Consider the following 16,923-nt stretch of genomic DNA (forward strand, 5'->3'; position numbering starts at 1 on the left):
CCTTCTGAGGTCCCTTCCAACCCTGATATTCCTTTAAAACAAAAAAAATCAAACAGAGAAGATGATAGTTCTTTTAACATCCGTCTTTTTTTTTGGTAGATTACATTAAGACTGCATGTACTTTAAAGGAAAACAGTTCCAGCAGAATTCTGAAACTACTACATGAACTTCTATTTTTTAGGAAAATTCTTGGTGCTAATTTTGGAGTTGTATGGATTTTATTCCAATCCCTTCCTCTATCAAACTCAGTATTTCCCCTCTTCCCAAATTTTAAACAATGATTTAATATATATTAGTGGGGATAGTAAAAAGTGGAGGGGACTATCTGAAAAGTAACAAAAAGCATCATAATGCTGGAGGGATTGAGTTATGAAGAAAGATGAAAGACCTAAATATACTGTACACCATAGTCTGAAAAAGGTGAGTAAAGGCAGGCATGATAACCTACAAATACCTGAACAATACGGACGGAGAGGAATCATTTATGGTGGGACAAGGGGGTATAACTAGAAGTAACAGTATGAAATTAAGAAAGGGAAAATTATTAGGAACACATTTTTGATAGTGAGATGTAATAAGCTGTTGAATAGCCTCTCAAAGGAAGTAGTGGAAGCAACAGCACTTGGGTTATTTAGAACACTAGGAAAATGTACTCTGCATACCTGCAGGGGTGGACTAGATACAAGAGACCCATCTCTAGCATTATGTCTATAGAATATGATTTTTAAGTGCATAAATCCCTAGTGATTATTTAAGGATATAATTGTACTCTTGTAATTAATATCTTCTCTAAACAGCTGTATGTTTATCTGACTACTGATTCAGGACTAGAATTATTTACCCCGGAGCTCCATCTACTGACACAAGAGTGATATAACCTGTTGGAAACAAAGAATCATGACTTTTCTACTGTTATTCTTTGGAAAGCATTTGCCCTCTAGAATAGATCATTTTACGTAACTCCCATTGACTTCAATGGACCTTGTATCAGGTCCATAACTGGTACCTTTCCACTAATCCCAAGTATTTTTTTCTGCAGGTTGCATCTCCATTACATTAATATTAATCATTTGCAATCATAAAGTGAACCGTAGGATAAACCACAAACATTTGCTGAGTGTCTAGACTAGCATTTACAACTGTACTTGTTAACCTGAATTAACTGTTAGTAATTCAAATTAAAACTGGACCATAGATCTAGTGTACATGTACCCTGAACACAGACATGCTGCATCAGTGTAAAAGGTAACTTGCCCCACTGTAATTTAGCTCTGTTTCAACTCAGGATAATTCACATTGATGCAAGTCACTTTTTAAACCTGGGCAGTATGTTGACACTCGCTTTTTGCCTGGGTACAGTAACACCAGTGTAGCTACAATGAAGCAAAAAGGTAGACAAGGCCTAACATACACAACTGCTATACCACACATCTAACATACCACAATGAAAATATGGCATGCATGTCTACACACCCATCCACCCCACCTCTTTGGAAACTGAACCCAGATCTTCATTCTGCTAAGACCCAAATCACTTTCAGCCAGATTCAAATACCTTTATTCAAACTGAGTAGTAGCTTACTCCTCAGGGACTAAGTGATCTCAGCGCGACTGCTTGAGGAGTAAGGGGTTACTCAGAGTAAGGGCATCACACTTTGGCCCATTATCACTGCTGTAAAAATGATTCATTCCTGTATGTTTTGGAAAGCACGGCCACTTAAAGCCTCATATTGACCACACAGCAGGATTTGATACCAACTCTCTTTATAGATAATAGGATCATTTAAAAATGTGAACGTGGAACTGCTTACGTTGGAGAAATTGAACTTGTATGGAAAGAGGAGAGGGAAGAGGGCTGAAAGTTTGACCAGGGAATAACAAAGATGCAACAAACCTCTTCTGACCAACTCCTTACAGACTGCTCATAGGATTGCCAACTTTCTAATCTCACAAAACAGAACCCTGCCCTGCCCCTTCTCCAAGGCCCTGTCCATGCCCCACCCCTTCTCTCAGGCCCCGCCCCCATTTGCTCCATCCGTTGCTCACTCTTCCTCACCCTCACTCACTTTCACTGGGCTGGGGTCCAGGAGGGGGTATGGGTTCTGGGCTGGGGGTACATGCTCTGGGGTGGGGCCTGTAATGAGGGATTTGGGGTGTAGGAGGGGGCTCTGCGCTAGGCCAGGGAGAGAGGGTGCAGGAGGGTGAGAGCTTCAGCTGGGGATGAGGGGTTTGGAATGCAGGAGGATGCTCCAGCCTAGGCCAGGGGGTTGGGCTGCAGGGTTCCAGCGGCTCTTACTGCAGCTCCACGGAAGTGGTCACTAGGTCCCTGTGGCTGCTAGGCAAATGGGCGGCCAGATGGCTTTGCACAGTGCGGGCTGACTTCATGCCTGCAGGCACCTCCCTGCCACAACTCCCATTGGTTGTGGTTTCCAGCCAATGGGAACTGCAGAGCCGGTACTCGGGGTGGAGACAGCACGGAGCCTCCCAGTCCCTGGCGGCCCCAGCGCTTAGGGGCCGCAGGGACCTGATGGCTGCTTCTGGAAGCAATGCAGAGCCAGGGCAGCCAGACCCCAGACCTCCACTGCGCCGTCACCTGGACTTTTAACAGCCCGGTCGCCGGTGCCAACCGGAGCCACCAGGGTCCCTTTTTGACCAGATGTTCTGGTCGAAAACTGGACGCCTGGCAACCCTAACTGCTCAGGAAGTGCATGTTGCAATCTGCGGTCTGCTTCTCCCTGTTCCACTGGAAGGACAAAGCAGAGACAGCTCAAAGCACCCTCCAGCCTGTATCTGCCAGGGGCCAGTTCAGCACTCATTGCTGACTAGAACAGATTTGACGGCTGCCCTAACTTGAATCCCAGCTAGGGTTCCCAGGCATCTAATTTTCAACCGGAATGCCCAGTCAAAAAGGGACCCTGACGGCTCCGGTTGGCACCGCCAACAGGGCCATTAAAAGGCCAGTTTGCAGCGCAGCTGGGGCCCGGGGCTAAGGCAAGCTCCCTGTCTGTCCTAGCTCTGGGCAGCTCCTGAAAGCACCTGCCAGGTCTCAACAGCCCCTAGGTGCATGGGCGGCCAGGGAGACTCTGCGTGCTGCCTCCGCCCAAGTGCCAGGAACCACGACCAATGGATGCTGTGGGGACAGCACCTGCAGGCATGAAGGTAGCACATGAAGCTGCCTGGCCATTCCGCTGCCTAGGGGCCACTGGGACCTGGAGGCCACTTCCTGGGAGCTATGGTAAACGCCACCAGGACCCCGTACGCACCCATACTCCCTCCTGGAGCCTGCACCCCACAACCCTCTCCACCCCCTCTGTCCCAGCCCTTAGCCCGCTCCTGCACCCCAAACCCATCATCCTTAGCCCCTCTCCAGAGCCCCCCCCAACCAGAGACCTCCCCCCCACACACACATCCCAACCCCCTGCTCCAACCCAGTGAAAGCGAGTGAGGGTAGGGGAGAGCCAGCAACAGAGGGTGGGGAGATGGAGTGAGCAGGGGCCCCAGTGAAGGGGCAGAGGTTTTCAGTTTTGTGCAATTAGAAAGTTGGCAACCCTAACCCCAGCTGCTATGGCCATTATGAGCCTTGTGGCAACCAGGCCTTCTCCAATCTAGACACAACTCACAGAATAATGCAGGAGATTCAGCAATGCATAGTGAGGGCTGTGTGCCACTGTAGCCCAAAAGTGAAGGAACAGCTGCAACACTCTACTGGTACAGCTGCAAGGATGCCTCGGGGTGCTCTGCTGAGGCTATAGTGACACATCAAGAAACTGGATGTCTATGAATGTTGCCTGTGGCTTGCATAGGTCTCTCAACTGACACTAATGTTACACACAGTCCACTGGCAACACTGAGAATGTGACGTACAGAGTCACAAAACACACCATTTTACATGAGAGAACCATGCAATACATAAGTGCAACTTACACATCAGCAAGATGACCATGTCAGATTTCTTGTTCTCGATCCTCAGATTCTGTCCTGGATGCCAGCTGGGAAATGAGGCACATGACCTCTGGCCTATACACCTGAAGACACATAAGAAGAGTGATATGAACATAAAAAAAAAAAAGAGGGAAATGGTGATCCTAAAGTCCATCATAAGTCTCACTTGTAAGAGGATGCAAAACAGAAGTCTTTGCAGACTGCTCTTCAAAGGACACTCTTTCTATCCTCTCACCAGAGGTCTTTGATGGCTACTGATTAATACTTGTTTATACAGTCCACCCTCTACTCTTCTTCTGCATTTTGAGAGCATCAGGGCAACGCAGAGTCAAATTGTAATAACTCTTAAACCAGTCAGACAGGCATTTAAAAAATCATGTAAAATAATAAGAGGTCACAGTGAAATTGTGCAGTCAGACAAGTCATTAGACCAAGAATCAGCTCTGATAAAGCAGTATCTTCAATAGCTTTTCCTGCCTGCACTCCTTGACATCGTGCTTTTGAGATCATTTCCCAAGTTTATTGTACATTTAATTTTTTCCTTAATGATTTTCTTTAATCTGTATGATGCATTACAAAGCATTAAGAGCTGATTTTACAGCTCACTAAGAACAGAAGCATCAGTAACAGATCCATCAGTGTGGGCTCTTGTTTTTTATTGAGATTTGCTACGATTCTGCCCCTATATAGGGAACAGCTACTTAATCCATAATGTTTTTCTAATTCATCTTTTTAGATATTACTGTCTACAAGAAAACTGCCACCAGGCGTTATGAGAGAAGCAAAGCACAAACGCATGAGATAAAGAAATAAGACCTAAGCAGACCTAGCTAGATGTTTCAATGCCATAACTGACTAGTTTGATTTGAAATTCTAGAGCTAAAAATCAACGTTTAAACTACCGAAAATATCTTTCAGTTTCACATTGCGGTAATAATAGGAAAGTTTTGTGATGCATGTTAATGAACAATGAAAAAAGGTGGACTCCAGAGAAGTGGCTGTAAAATAGGCAAAACAGTAGCTGCCAAACCAAACATAGGAAACAGCTATTAGTGCATAGCAGGGTGCTGTCATCTGGAACAAGCACTTGGGCTGCTGTGCTGGAGAATCTGGCTCTGCATATCTGTAGGGGCCTGGCTATCTTCCACAGGTTAGGCAGCTTCCCATTGCTGCCTCTGAGCTATTTGGGTTTGTGCCCCCTGCTCCTCTGTTTACAATAAGGCTGATATGGGATCCATGACCAGGGCCGGGTCCAGGTACCAGCGCAGCCAGCAGGTGGTTGGCGTGGCATGTTCGGGTCTTTGGTGACGGGTCCCTCAGAGGGAAGGACTTGCCACCGAAGAATGAAGCGGTGAGGTAGAGCAGCCGCCAAAGTGCCACTGATTGTGGCTTTTTTTTTTTCCTTCGCCGCTTGGTGCAGCAAAGAAGCTGGAGCCAGCCCTGTCCATGACCTCCAAATCTTTGTCAGGCAAAGGAGGCCAAAGAGATCCCTGACTCAGGGAAGGTGTACAGATGGTTCAGGCTCTAGGAAGCCTAAATCCATGCCATGTTCAGCCAAGGACTGGAGGCATAGTCAGAACAGCCTTCTTTTCCCCTTCTGCTGCCTCTAGAATCCTGGGAGCCACCAGACCAGAACTGAGGGAAACCAACCCAGAAAAAAAAAAAAATTGCTAGTCTCGTTTCCACAGCCACTTCTCCCACGGAGGCCTGATATTCCTACAGTTCTCCTGATCTCTTCTCACACACGTGGCAGCTACTCCTCCATGGGGGGAGGGGCAGCATTGGAGCTGGGGTTCACTTGCTGAGGCTACAGCAGTTCTCCTGTCCCTTCACAGAACTGGACAGTAGACTCTTCTCACTGCACAATAGTCCCCTTCACTGTGCTCTACTCTCCCATCCATGGCTGCTGCTGCTGCTGCTGCTGCTGGGACACTCTCTTCCCCTAGCTGCATTGAGCAGAGACACCAGGGAGGAGGCCAAGCTCCGGGAGGAGGCCAGCAGCTCCCTATCAGCCGGTGCACCCCTTCTTTGCAACGCATGGTGTAGCAGACTCTTCAGCTGTGGTACCCTCCATCATGAATCACTCCAGTTCCTACAGTAGCTTGCCCCGTCTCACAACTCAGCGCTCCAGCTAGGTCACTTGTAGTCCCACCCCTTCTGAGGTAATACACAGTCCAGTAAAGTAGAAGTCTGGTGACCCTGTCCCAAGCCTTCAGCCCCATCCTAGGCTTGATAGTCCTTGTCCCTATTTGTGTCTGGGTTGTTGTTGTTTTTTAAAACCTCCCCTTCCCAGTGTGTGTGGGGGGGTCAGTACGGGAAACCAGGCCCTCCTTTTCCTCTGGGTTCCAGGCCAGAGACCTCATATTAAGCAGCGAAGGTCTGCTCTCATAGACTCACTGTGTTTTCCTGGGCTGCTTCCAACCTTCAGGCTCCCTGGCAGCATACAACCCCTTGCAGCCTGGAGCCTCCTCCAGCTATCCCGGAAGTCTTGCCTGAAGTTCCTTTTTCTGAAAGGTTCCCTGGGAGTAGAGCTCTGTTCCTCTAGCCTATTCTCTCTCTAAGAGGCTTCTCTTTCTTGGAGCAGCCTTGTCTCTCAGCTGTTGCTGGTCAGCCACTTAGTCACATCTGGAGAGGTAACTGTTCTACCTGTTAACTCCTTCATGACAACTACACTATTGGGTTTAAATACCCCATCATAAAGCCCCACCCCCCCAATTCATTTATTCTCCCTCCCCCAGTTTATCCATGATGTACTTCCCTCCCTCAATGAATTCAGTACTTCCCCCAATATTTCAGTGGCTCCCCAAACAAATCCCATCTCTTCCCCCTGCCCAAGGACCATGTCTCACTTCTGAGGCAGTGCCTGCACACCCCACAATTCCCCTTAGCAGCAGCTTCAAGGGGAATGTTTTTCACAGGAGAGGTGGTCACTGATTGTCCCCCCTCCCGGCCAACCTGGACAAAGTAAGAGGCAGGGTGGGGAAGCACAAACCCCTGCAGAGTACTGGGAGCGAGTGGGAGGCTGGAGCTATTCCCCTTCTCACACTACACATTCACTGGAAGCAGGTGGTAGGGGAGACTCACCCCCAGCATCCTAGCTCCAGGGAAGGTGCCAGAAACACCTGGTGGGTTCCTGGGGTGCTAAGGATTATTTGGTGGGAGGGCTAATGGTGGGGGGGGGGCGCTCTCTCCTCACCTTATGGTTGCTCCCTTTTTCCAGCTTGGCTGGCTGCTGCTCTATGAAGCCTGAGAGCCGGCAGCATATAGAACAGCTGCTGACAGGATGTAGATTGTGACTGTAGAAGTCAGAAGAGTCACCCTGCATACAGGAACTAAGGCAGGGTCCTGGGTTGTATGGCCAGAGCTAGCTGCAGGCAGTGGTTTCTGCTGTGGTTCTGTTATCTTTAAAAAAAACAATAATATGAATTGATCCAGGTTCTGGTTGCTTTAGTGCAGCAGTTCTCAAACTGTGGGCTGGGACCCCAAAGTGAGTTACGATCCTGTTTTAATGGGGTTTCCCAGGCTGGCTTAGACTTGCTGGGGCCTAGGGCCAAAGCCCAAATCCGAAGGCTTCAGCCCTGGGTGGCAGGGCTCAGGTTGCAGGCCCTCAGTCTGTGGCTGAAGCCCTTGGGCTTCAGCTTTGCCCCCGGCCTTGGCATATAGGGCTTTGGATTTGCCCCCTGCCCCTGGGGTGGCTAGGCTTGAGTAGGCTCAGGCTTTGGTACCCCCCCCTTCAGGGTCCTGTAGTAATTTTTGTTGTCAGAAGCGGGTCGTGGTGCAGTGAAGTTTGAGAACCCCTACTTTAAAGTAAAGAACAACACAGGGAGATGGAGGCAAAAACAGCAACGGCAGTGGCCCTAGGAGGAGCCACAATCCCATCCAGTGCAATGCAGTGCACACCAGGCAGGCCCAAGAGAAGGAGCAGCCGCAGCAGAGGGAAGTGACATAAAAGGTTGTTAAGAAGGAGTCAACTCTTCATGTAGGTTTCTTTAGAATATGTTGTCTAAAACTTTGCAACTAAATTCAGACATCTAAAACCATATTTAGGCATTCATGAGGCCTGGTTTTCAGAAAACATCTACATTTCTGGATGCTCAGCAGTTTTAAAATCAGGTCATTTTGGTATCTAAATGTGGAGTTAGACGACTAGTTTTAGGCACCCAAGTTTGAAAAATTGGCTTTTATATGTACCCGGACAACTTCTATTACCTTGTCTTTCAGTTTTATGGGCACTGCAGTTATGCCTCTCTATCAGTCTTTCAGTGGACAAATAAATGTATGGAAGATGCATATCTATGCGCCTGATTCTCCTGTAATTTAAAATTACACTGATACAATTTTAGTAGGCTGAATTCTGCTGTCAGTTACACTGATGTAAATCCAGAGTAACTTCAGTAAGTTCAGTGGAAATGTTCTGGACTCACGCTGGTATAATTCACAGCAGAATGACACACTATAAAACTGGTGTAAATAAGATCAGAACCAGGCCCTATATTTTAATTATTGACCAACTCAGTTGCTGTGGTTTACTTGTCTTCAAAGCTTGGGTGCCCCGTGACTGGTGTGCTGCTACCAACTTCATTGCTAAGTTTTGTCTCGGGTAGTTGATCCATGCTTTCCACTTGATTAAAGTTCCCTGTCCAGAGAAAGATACATTATTTTGCTTTCAGTATAGATGCAGGATGTAGCAAGGCCTTGCATATTGTACATAATTAATATACACAAGTGTCTGGTTCTTTCATATTTGAATTGTGTAAAGAGCAAAAGAGAACAGCCTGATTCTACTCTCACATTGGTGTAAATCAGGAGTAACTCCTCCAAAGTCAATAGCATTCCATCAGTGGTAGATGGCGTGAGAGCACAATCAAGCCCATAATCCAACAAGTCATTTAATTTTAGTGTTTTCTGTTCTATTCAGCCATTTTCATTCCCCAAATCCAGTTGTTTTTAAACTCCAATTATATTTCTAAACAATCCATAATCTGATAGCAGCCGGGTTATTATTGCACTACTATATGCATGCATAGCACAAAGAGACCTACACCTTTCACAATAGAGCTCATATAAGGAATTGCAAAAGTTCAAAAGCATTGCAATTTCTTATTTACTGTGGCAAAATCTAATACATTTCATTGTTAATAAAATTGTGACTTAACAAAGGAACTTTATTATGAAAATAAATCCTGCTGATAATTACTTTACCAGACATTTTGTAATTAAAGATAGAAGTATGCAATTAAGAGAAAGGTAACATCTAATAAACTAGCCTGTTTCATTCATCAGCACAACACTCCTGTTAATTTTTAGTCATTTGTACATACTATATTAAACTGTTTAGCAATCCATTCTTATTGACTCTTTTTGTCTTTTTAGATCAATACCTCCTAAATTAAGGGGACACTATCAGGTGTGTTGGGGCAAGGCCAGATGGCTACAGTAAAGTACTGAGAAACAGGTATGTTAGCCCCAGGCTAAACAAATCCCTAGGACCCTGGTAACCAAATGGCAGTTGCTCCAGGTTAATCAAGCCACTGGAGCAATTAAGATCCTTTCTAGATGCAGTAAGAGAGCTCTTAATTGAACACTGACAGCCAATTCAACGGCAGGGCCTTTTATCAGGGCACTGAGAGTCTTTCTAAAAGTAAGCTCACTCCATCAGCGAGCCGAGCCAGAGCGGAAGGAGTGCGATGCGAGCAGAAGCTAGAGGTACTGCTGGAGGATTTAGAACAAGCATTATCAGACATCAGGAGCAAGATCCTGTGGTGAGGATAAAGAAGGTGTTTGGAGGCGGCGATGGGGAAGTAGCCCAGGGAGTTGTAGCTGTCATGCAGCTGTTACAGGAGGTACTATAGACAGCTGCAATCCACAGGGCCCTGGGCTGGAACCCGGAGTAGAGGATGGGCCCGGGTTCCCCCCCCAAACCTCCCAACTCCTGATCCGACACAGGAGGAGTTGATCCAGACTGTGGGGAAGATCACTGAGGTGAGCAAATCTGCCAAGAAGCGCAGGACCCACCAAGGTAGAGGAGGAACTTTGTCACACAGGCTACAAACAATGGGTTTGATTTTAATTTCACCCGTGCCTCTATAACTCTACTGACTTCAGTAGAGTTACTCCAGTTGTTTGTGATTTTCAGGAGTGAGAGCAGAATCAGACCCCAAACTCTTGTTAACAATTCAGTTTTCTGTGTTACTAACAATAGTTATTAAAATGGAATAATTTAAAATCTAATTAATTTTTCACTATTGAGATTTGCTGATTTTTTTGGCATTCCTGCACCTTATACTCTGAAAATAGACTAATTCCACACGTGTTTAGGGTCAGTTTCTAGTGAATTGTATTTTTGCTAACTATTTCAAGTGGATTTCTTTTTAATCATGGAAGCATGGTGTTTTGTAAAAGTTTGCTCTGAATTAACTTAAGTTTGCACCAGATTAGACATGATGGGCCCTGATTCGTAGGTTCCACTGGACCCGCACTCATCCTAAGAATGAAGGGAATAGGCCCACTTTATTCCTCCTGTATTCAAAGGCTGTCTGGCCCCTGGTGTTAATTAGAGCAGCATTAGGATAGCTATGCCAGGAGCTGGCATAAAACTACTCTGGAAACTCTGTCTGCTGCATTTTATGCACTACAATAGTCCCCAAGGGCCATATCCACTCTTCATACCACTGGAGCCGTGTAAAGGGGTCACAGTAAAGCACAGAATAGAGCCCAAGGAGTTCTAGCCAGGAAACAAGCCCAGTAGGAAGCCAAACAGTCAAGATAGGATAGTGGTTTTGGATGGGGGGCAGAGACTTGGTAAAAAGCAGTTGGGAAATATTTCAAAATTTGTATAGGAGGAGGAGCCCCCTTCAACATTATTTTGGGTAGCGGGGTGCTTTGTTATGTCATTGCTTCAGCTATATTAGATCTAAAATATGTATAACATATGATAAATACAATGAATAGCTAATAATAAAGTACCAACTACAGAACTGCTGACTTACTGAGGCAATGTTAGAATGGACATCCAAAACATAATTACAAATTCTAAAGACGGGTTTAGCATCAGATTTAATCTCCTAATATTTAGAGAATATTTTTGATTGATCTTAATGAAAGAGGGTTTTGTTTATATAAAAATCAAGACCACTGATGAGCATAGGTATAAAACAAGAATTCTGCGGGGACAAGCACTTTTCACTTATGTTTTAGAATACTAATAACTGAAATTTCAGGACTAGGACACAAGCATTTTATAAAAAGTGAATGTAATATCCTGCAAACGCTCACCACTTAATTGCATTGCATTATAACATTGTGAGAGCTCCAAGAATTAGTTGCAGGCTTTTGTAAGCACATTTTTATCATAATTCAAAATCTTAGCAGAACAATTTATATGCTAAAAATACATTCACATCATAAATTGTTAGAAGGAAAGTCCGAGAAAAACATCTCCTGATTTGTTAACTTTTTACCAACAGCACTGTAAACTGTACAAAAGCCAAAAGGAAAGACAGACTTTATTGCTATTGATTTCAATAACATGAATCCTCCCGGTTGTTTTCTCTTTGTTTTGGCAAGATAATAATTCCTTTAACTATATTTTGCTACAAAATATTTCTTGTATGTACTTCATGTTATAGTTTCTCTATACTTTTCCTGAGATATTGGCTAATTTTACAAACCAGTTCTAGAGGAAATAGGTTATTGTCCTTGATTGTTTTGAAGTGTGGATAAAAGAACATATAATGGGCTTCAAACAAAATCCTGCCCATCATGCTCACATAAGCAGCCTCACTCACATCAATTGAGAACATATCATCTTCTTGCCTTTATAGTTACTCTCTAGTTGTTAATCATGTTTTGTTGTGGACCAATTACACATTGTACAGTTTATATGTGGATATGCATCTTCTGTTTGGCCAGATGGTCCAGGAAGGGTGGCAATAAACCCTACTAGTGAGTTACCAAAATACATGCACACAAGGGTAGAGTAATAATTTGTCGTCATGGCTTCTGGCATTGAGTCGTTGTGGACTCTTCTCTATTTCCTGGATGCAGAAAAGTGCTAATGTGATGTAACAAACAGTAGCTTATAAACTAAAGTGAAAGTGGCCATGCCCCACACAGTGAAATGGGAACACTGACAGTAAGTAGGGTATGTCTACGCAGGGTGTGATTGCCGCTAGCGTAGACATATCTGGGCTAACATTAATCTAACTAGCTTGAGTACCAGAACTGTGAAGCCATAACAACATAGGCTTCATTGTAGGCTGTATAAACCTGCCTGGAACCCTGGATAATTACTTGGGCAGGTAGAATGTCTACACATCAGTCACACCCTGTGACTGCAAGGTAGGCATACCAAGAGCAGCTGGCAGCAGTAGGAACAGTAGGTGGTATATCCAAGTGCATCTAGTGCTCTGGGACTGTACGGCCCAATTCACCATTGCCGTGTACCTTGTGCAATGACATCAGTGCAAAGTGGGTGTAAATTACTACCATCCTGATTCAGTACATTTTACATCCATTTTGCACTCAGCTTGCACTGGTGTAAATGACTACACGTGGTGCTGGATGGGAACCTGGGGGTCCAAGAAGGGAAATATTAATTTCATTTTAAACTTAACATATGTAAAATATAGTTACAATTTTTAAAAACAATTTGTACTTTGACAAAAACCCACAAGAGAATGTTTGTGCGAGTTCTTAAAAACATGGTCATCTTTCTCCAACCTGCTAATCAAATGAGTAGGAGTCTAAAACATTTACTGGTCAACCCACTTGATTCATGAGATTTGTGCAGTATCTCATTTGCAAAACATTATAGACAATATACACTTTGCTAGAATTACACCTTAATTATAGGTGCTATTTCACTTAAAAGTGAATTAGTACAGAGATGATTGAAATGATTTGGGACTTGCGTATAACTGGCTTCCAGTTTGTGTTGCATCTCAAGGCCAGCAACAGGCTGCACACTTGGGAATTCCCAAGTTTACTATGCTATGCAGGACCCATTGGTGACAATTTAGATGCACCTTCTTTTCCCTCTTCCACTTTAATATCATCTTTTGAAAAAGATGTATAACAGCAACAATGGTGAGAGGAACAAGATGAATGGAAAGTGATAGCTGCTTTCATATTTGATAAGAGTTCAGTTCTCACTACTTTTAAATGACTACTTATCCCACATCTACATGGGACTGGGCTGTTAGTGTCTGGTCTAACAATTACTGTGCTCCTTAAATAATTGCTAATGTCAATATAATTGCGGAGATGTCAGTGAACTTTAGTTAAGCTTAATATCATTGTAAAGCTCATAAGTTTTCAGCTTCAATTGCAAAACATAAATGGGTGTTAATGTACAGTCCTCTGTGCTTCTAAAATTATATGTATTGAAATTAGGTCTCTTTGGATCTTTTCTGACATCAAGCTAAAGAACTGATTCTTTCAGCTCTGTCATTGCTTATTCTGTATAACTGCTTACTTGATAGGTGGCATATAACAGGGATGCTCAATCTTTTTCTTTCTGGGGCCCCCCCAGCACGCTCTAAAAATTCAACAGCCCACCTGTGCCACAACTGGTTTTCTGTATATAAAAGCCAGGGCCAGCGTTAGGAGGTAGAAAGCAGGGCAATTGCCTGGGACCCGATGCCACAGGAGCCCCTGTGAAGCTACATTGCTCAGGCTTTAGATTCAGCCCCAAGGGGTAGGGCTCAGGGCCCCAGGCTTCAGCCCTTGGCCCCAGCGAGTCTAATACTGGACCTGCTTGGCAGATTCCCAGAAACCTCCTTGCAACCCTCCCCCCAGAGAACCACAGATCCCTGGTTGAGAACCACTGACATATGTTATGATTTTTAACCCTTTTTGTATGTCAGTGAACACAAGATGTAGAAAAGCAGCTAATTGTGGGCCAGTTGATGTTTTGTGTAATATAGTATATACCATGTAAGCATTTCAAAAGGGTAAAAGTTATGTACATTTCTGGTCACATTTCTTGGCCATGACTTGTGGCTATTTTAATTCTCCAGGAAACTGATCCAAAGCCCAGGAAAGTCAATCAGAATCTTTCAGCTGATTGCACTGGGCTTGGATTAGGCCCCAAGAACAGAACACTATATTTTTACATTTATTTAAAAGTGTTGCAGAATTTTCTTAGTTATTCCATTCAAACCGTAAATGCCCACTGCATGTGACCTGTGTACTACAGTTACTTTACTGTCTTACTATAACAGCAGCAAGTACACAAAGATTCTATATTTCCACAGTGACTAAAACACTTTTATAAATTTCCCACAGGACAAAATGCATTTTTATTTCCTTTGTTAACTATTTAGACATTTCCACATAACGTTTCTAAACATTTAATAAATAACATTCTTGAGATAATTATGTTCAGATATATATTATGTCTGGCATTCTTGAATAAATGAGTGACTTGCAGGCCATATCTCATGTAAATTACACCATGCCCATATCCCTTTTATTGAAGAAAACCCACAGCACGTATCAATTTGATCTATGTTTAAATAAAGGAAGGTGTTTGCCACATAAGATAGAAATGGCACCAAATTAGGTCATATTATACTCATTCCTCTATCCCAAATTATTTATTAAAAATAAGGTCTGTAAGTGAGACGTAAGCAGGCTTAACTCTATTTTATGCCCAGGTTTTCTAATTTAGGAGCCAGGACACCTTTGTGTAATCAACCATTAACAAATACTCCAAACATCTCAGCAGTTTTTTATCAAACACACAAATAACTAACTCATTAATATTCTAACCTTTACAAAATACAACATTCCATAAACAAAATTGTAAATATGCAATTCCAATAAACAATGTGGATAAACACTTTAGTCTGAGGTAAATTATTATATTCTGAACATATTATTCATAGCAATATTTAATGTTTTGGTTCCACTAAATATTGTATATGAGCGTAAAATAAGCACCCATTTAAAATACATGTCAATTTTCTCTATAATAGGCAGATATGACTGTTGTGTTTCAAAGTTTTCAGAGTTACTATCCATGGCAAACACAGGCATTAAGAGCCACATACCGATAGATTTAAGCCTTTGCAGAAATAGACCTTTAACAGAGCGGTCAAATGTAATTTCATGTCAAGGCACAAAGTCCAATGATGGGCACATCTAAGATGATGGTTGGAACCTAAAATTGACAGAATGAACTATATAGTGAAGTGACAGTGTAACTGCAAGGTCTGTGGGAAAAGGCTAACCACTCCCATCTCGGGAGAGGTAGCTTTTTGAGGTGGGAGTTGGTCCAGGACCCTGAAACAGAGTCAAAAATGAAACAGTACAATGCAGCAGGAATGTAGCTCACAATGCATCATCTATGGGCTGAATCTACTTAAAGAAAAAACCCTCTTTCAGCGATGCAGGCATCTCTGGTGGTGGAGGCCGAGGGAGCCTGAAATAGACCTTGACTGAATCATAAATGAACCACTGCAGGGCTGTGAGGGTGCCAATCATGAGGATGCGGGGAAAGAGGCCCTTCCACACGGCTATGAAGCCCAGCTTCTTGAGGACTTCCAGAGCGCTGCTGCCCTTCTCCTTGTTGAGCACAGACACCACAGAGTCAGCTGGGTGGGAGACTATAGCACAGAAGATACCAGCTATATAGCCAGCAACAAAGGTAACGCCAAGCTGCTCAGGCTTGGAGCATTCACTGCGTGGCTTGGGCACCACATAGGCATAGAGGGCCTCCAAGGTGCGTTCAAAGCAGGCAAACTTCATCATGGTGTAGGGGATCTGGCGCATCCAGAGAGGACCCACCCCCTTGTAGAAGGCCCAGAGCCCCTCCTCACGGTACATCTTGGGGACAGTCACCCGTAATGTGTTGGCGTAGCCTGGCTGCGTCTGGATTCGCACCTTGGCTGCCTCCATGGGGGACAGAGCAATGTCAGCAAAGAACTCAGCACTGGCTGAGGCGGCCAGATAGAGGCTGGTCCGCCACAGGTAAGCTTGCTCAGGTCCCAACATGTCAGCATAGCGCAGTTTGAAGACTTCATATAAGCCAAACTTGCAGAGGCCCTGCAGGGAGTAGCCCACGCAGGTGGGGGCCCATCCCTTGGCCAGGCCACGCATCCCCTCCTCTTCCACGGTGAGAGCAAAACCCTGCAGCATGCTCCGGTAGCGACTGGGCTGTGCCTGCATACGACACTTCACCAGGTCCAGCGGCACCACAGCCGTGTGGGTCAGGCCACAGCTCACCACGCCACCCAGGCCGCACAGGGCCAGATACTTCGCAGAGCCATGCTTGCAGCTGTATTCCTCCTCGCCCCAAAGAGCAGGTAAGGCGGCCGCCCACAGCCGGAACCGGTGCTCAGGACGAGGGGCAGTGCTGCTGTCGCTCCTCTCTGGGGCCCCTAGATCCAACTCCTCCTGGCAGCTCAGGTCACTGCGCTGAGGGAGGGCGGCGCTGCTGTCACTCCCCAGGCTGCAGAGCGTGGGGAAAATGGCTGCCCACAGCCGGACTGGATGCTGAGGGGAGGCTGGGCCGCTGCCTGTCTCCCAGCCGCTCTGGGGCCTGCACCCCTCTGGGTCCCCTGGGGGCAGGGCCATCTCTGGGGTGTGGAGGGGCCCTGCTGCCATCTCCTGTGGTGTGGGGGGGCTGCACGTCTCTGCGGCCGTTGTCGTTCCAACTGCCAGTGCCCTTCGGAGGCCACAGGATTCTAACCATAGAGACTCTGCCTAGAGTGTAGCCCAGCCCGGTTGCCACAAGCATGGGTGGAGCACCAGCACGATGGATAGGGTGACAGTGTGTCGGCAGCCGCTCTAGCCATATCTCTATGGCCCTGGATGGGTGGTGATTCGCGCTCCAGGCGGCGTCAGGGAGCATAGCGTGGCAGAGGAGATGGGGAGGACAGGAGAAAACTTGAGGGCAGATGTGGGGAGCTAGAGAGAAGCTGAGGACGGGGGAGAGTTGAGTGGGGGAAGAACAGCCTGTTAGTGTCACCGAAATGG

General features: G+C 45.3%; 1 pseudogene; it reads right to left on the reverse strand.

The window, feature by feature from the left end:
- Positions 1 to 15,303: 15,303 nt before the first annotated feature.
- On the reverse strand, positions 15,304 to 16,521 carry LOC116824057 (solute carrier family 25 member 3 pseudogene; annotated as a pseudogene).
- Between the last annotated feature and the right edge of the window lie 402 nt (positions 16,522 to 16,923).

This window comes from Chelonoidis abingdonii, chromosome 7 (genome assembly GCF_003597395.2).
Source record: "Chelonoidis abingdonii isolate Lonesome George chromosome 7, CheloAbing_2.0, whole genome shotgun sequence".
Taxonomy (NCBI): domain Eukaryota; kingdom Metazoa; phylum Chordata; order Testudines; family Testudinidae; genus Chelonoidis; species Chelonoidis abingdonii.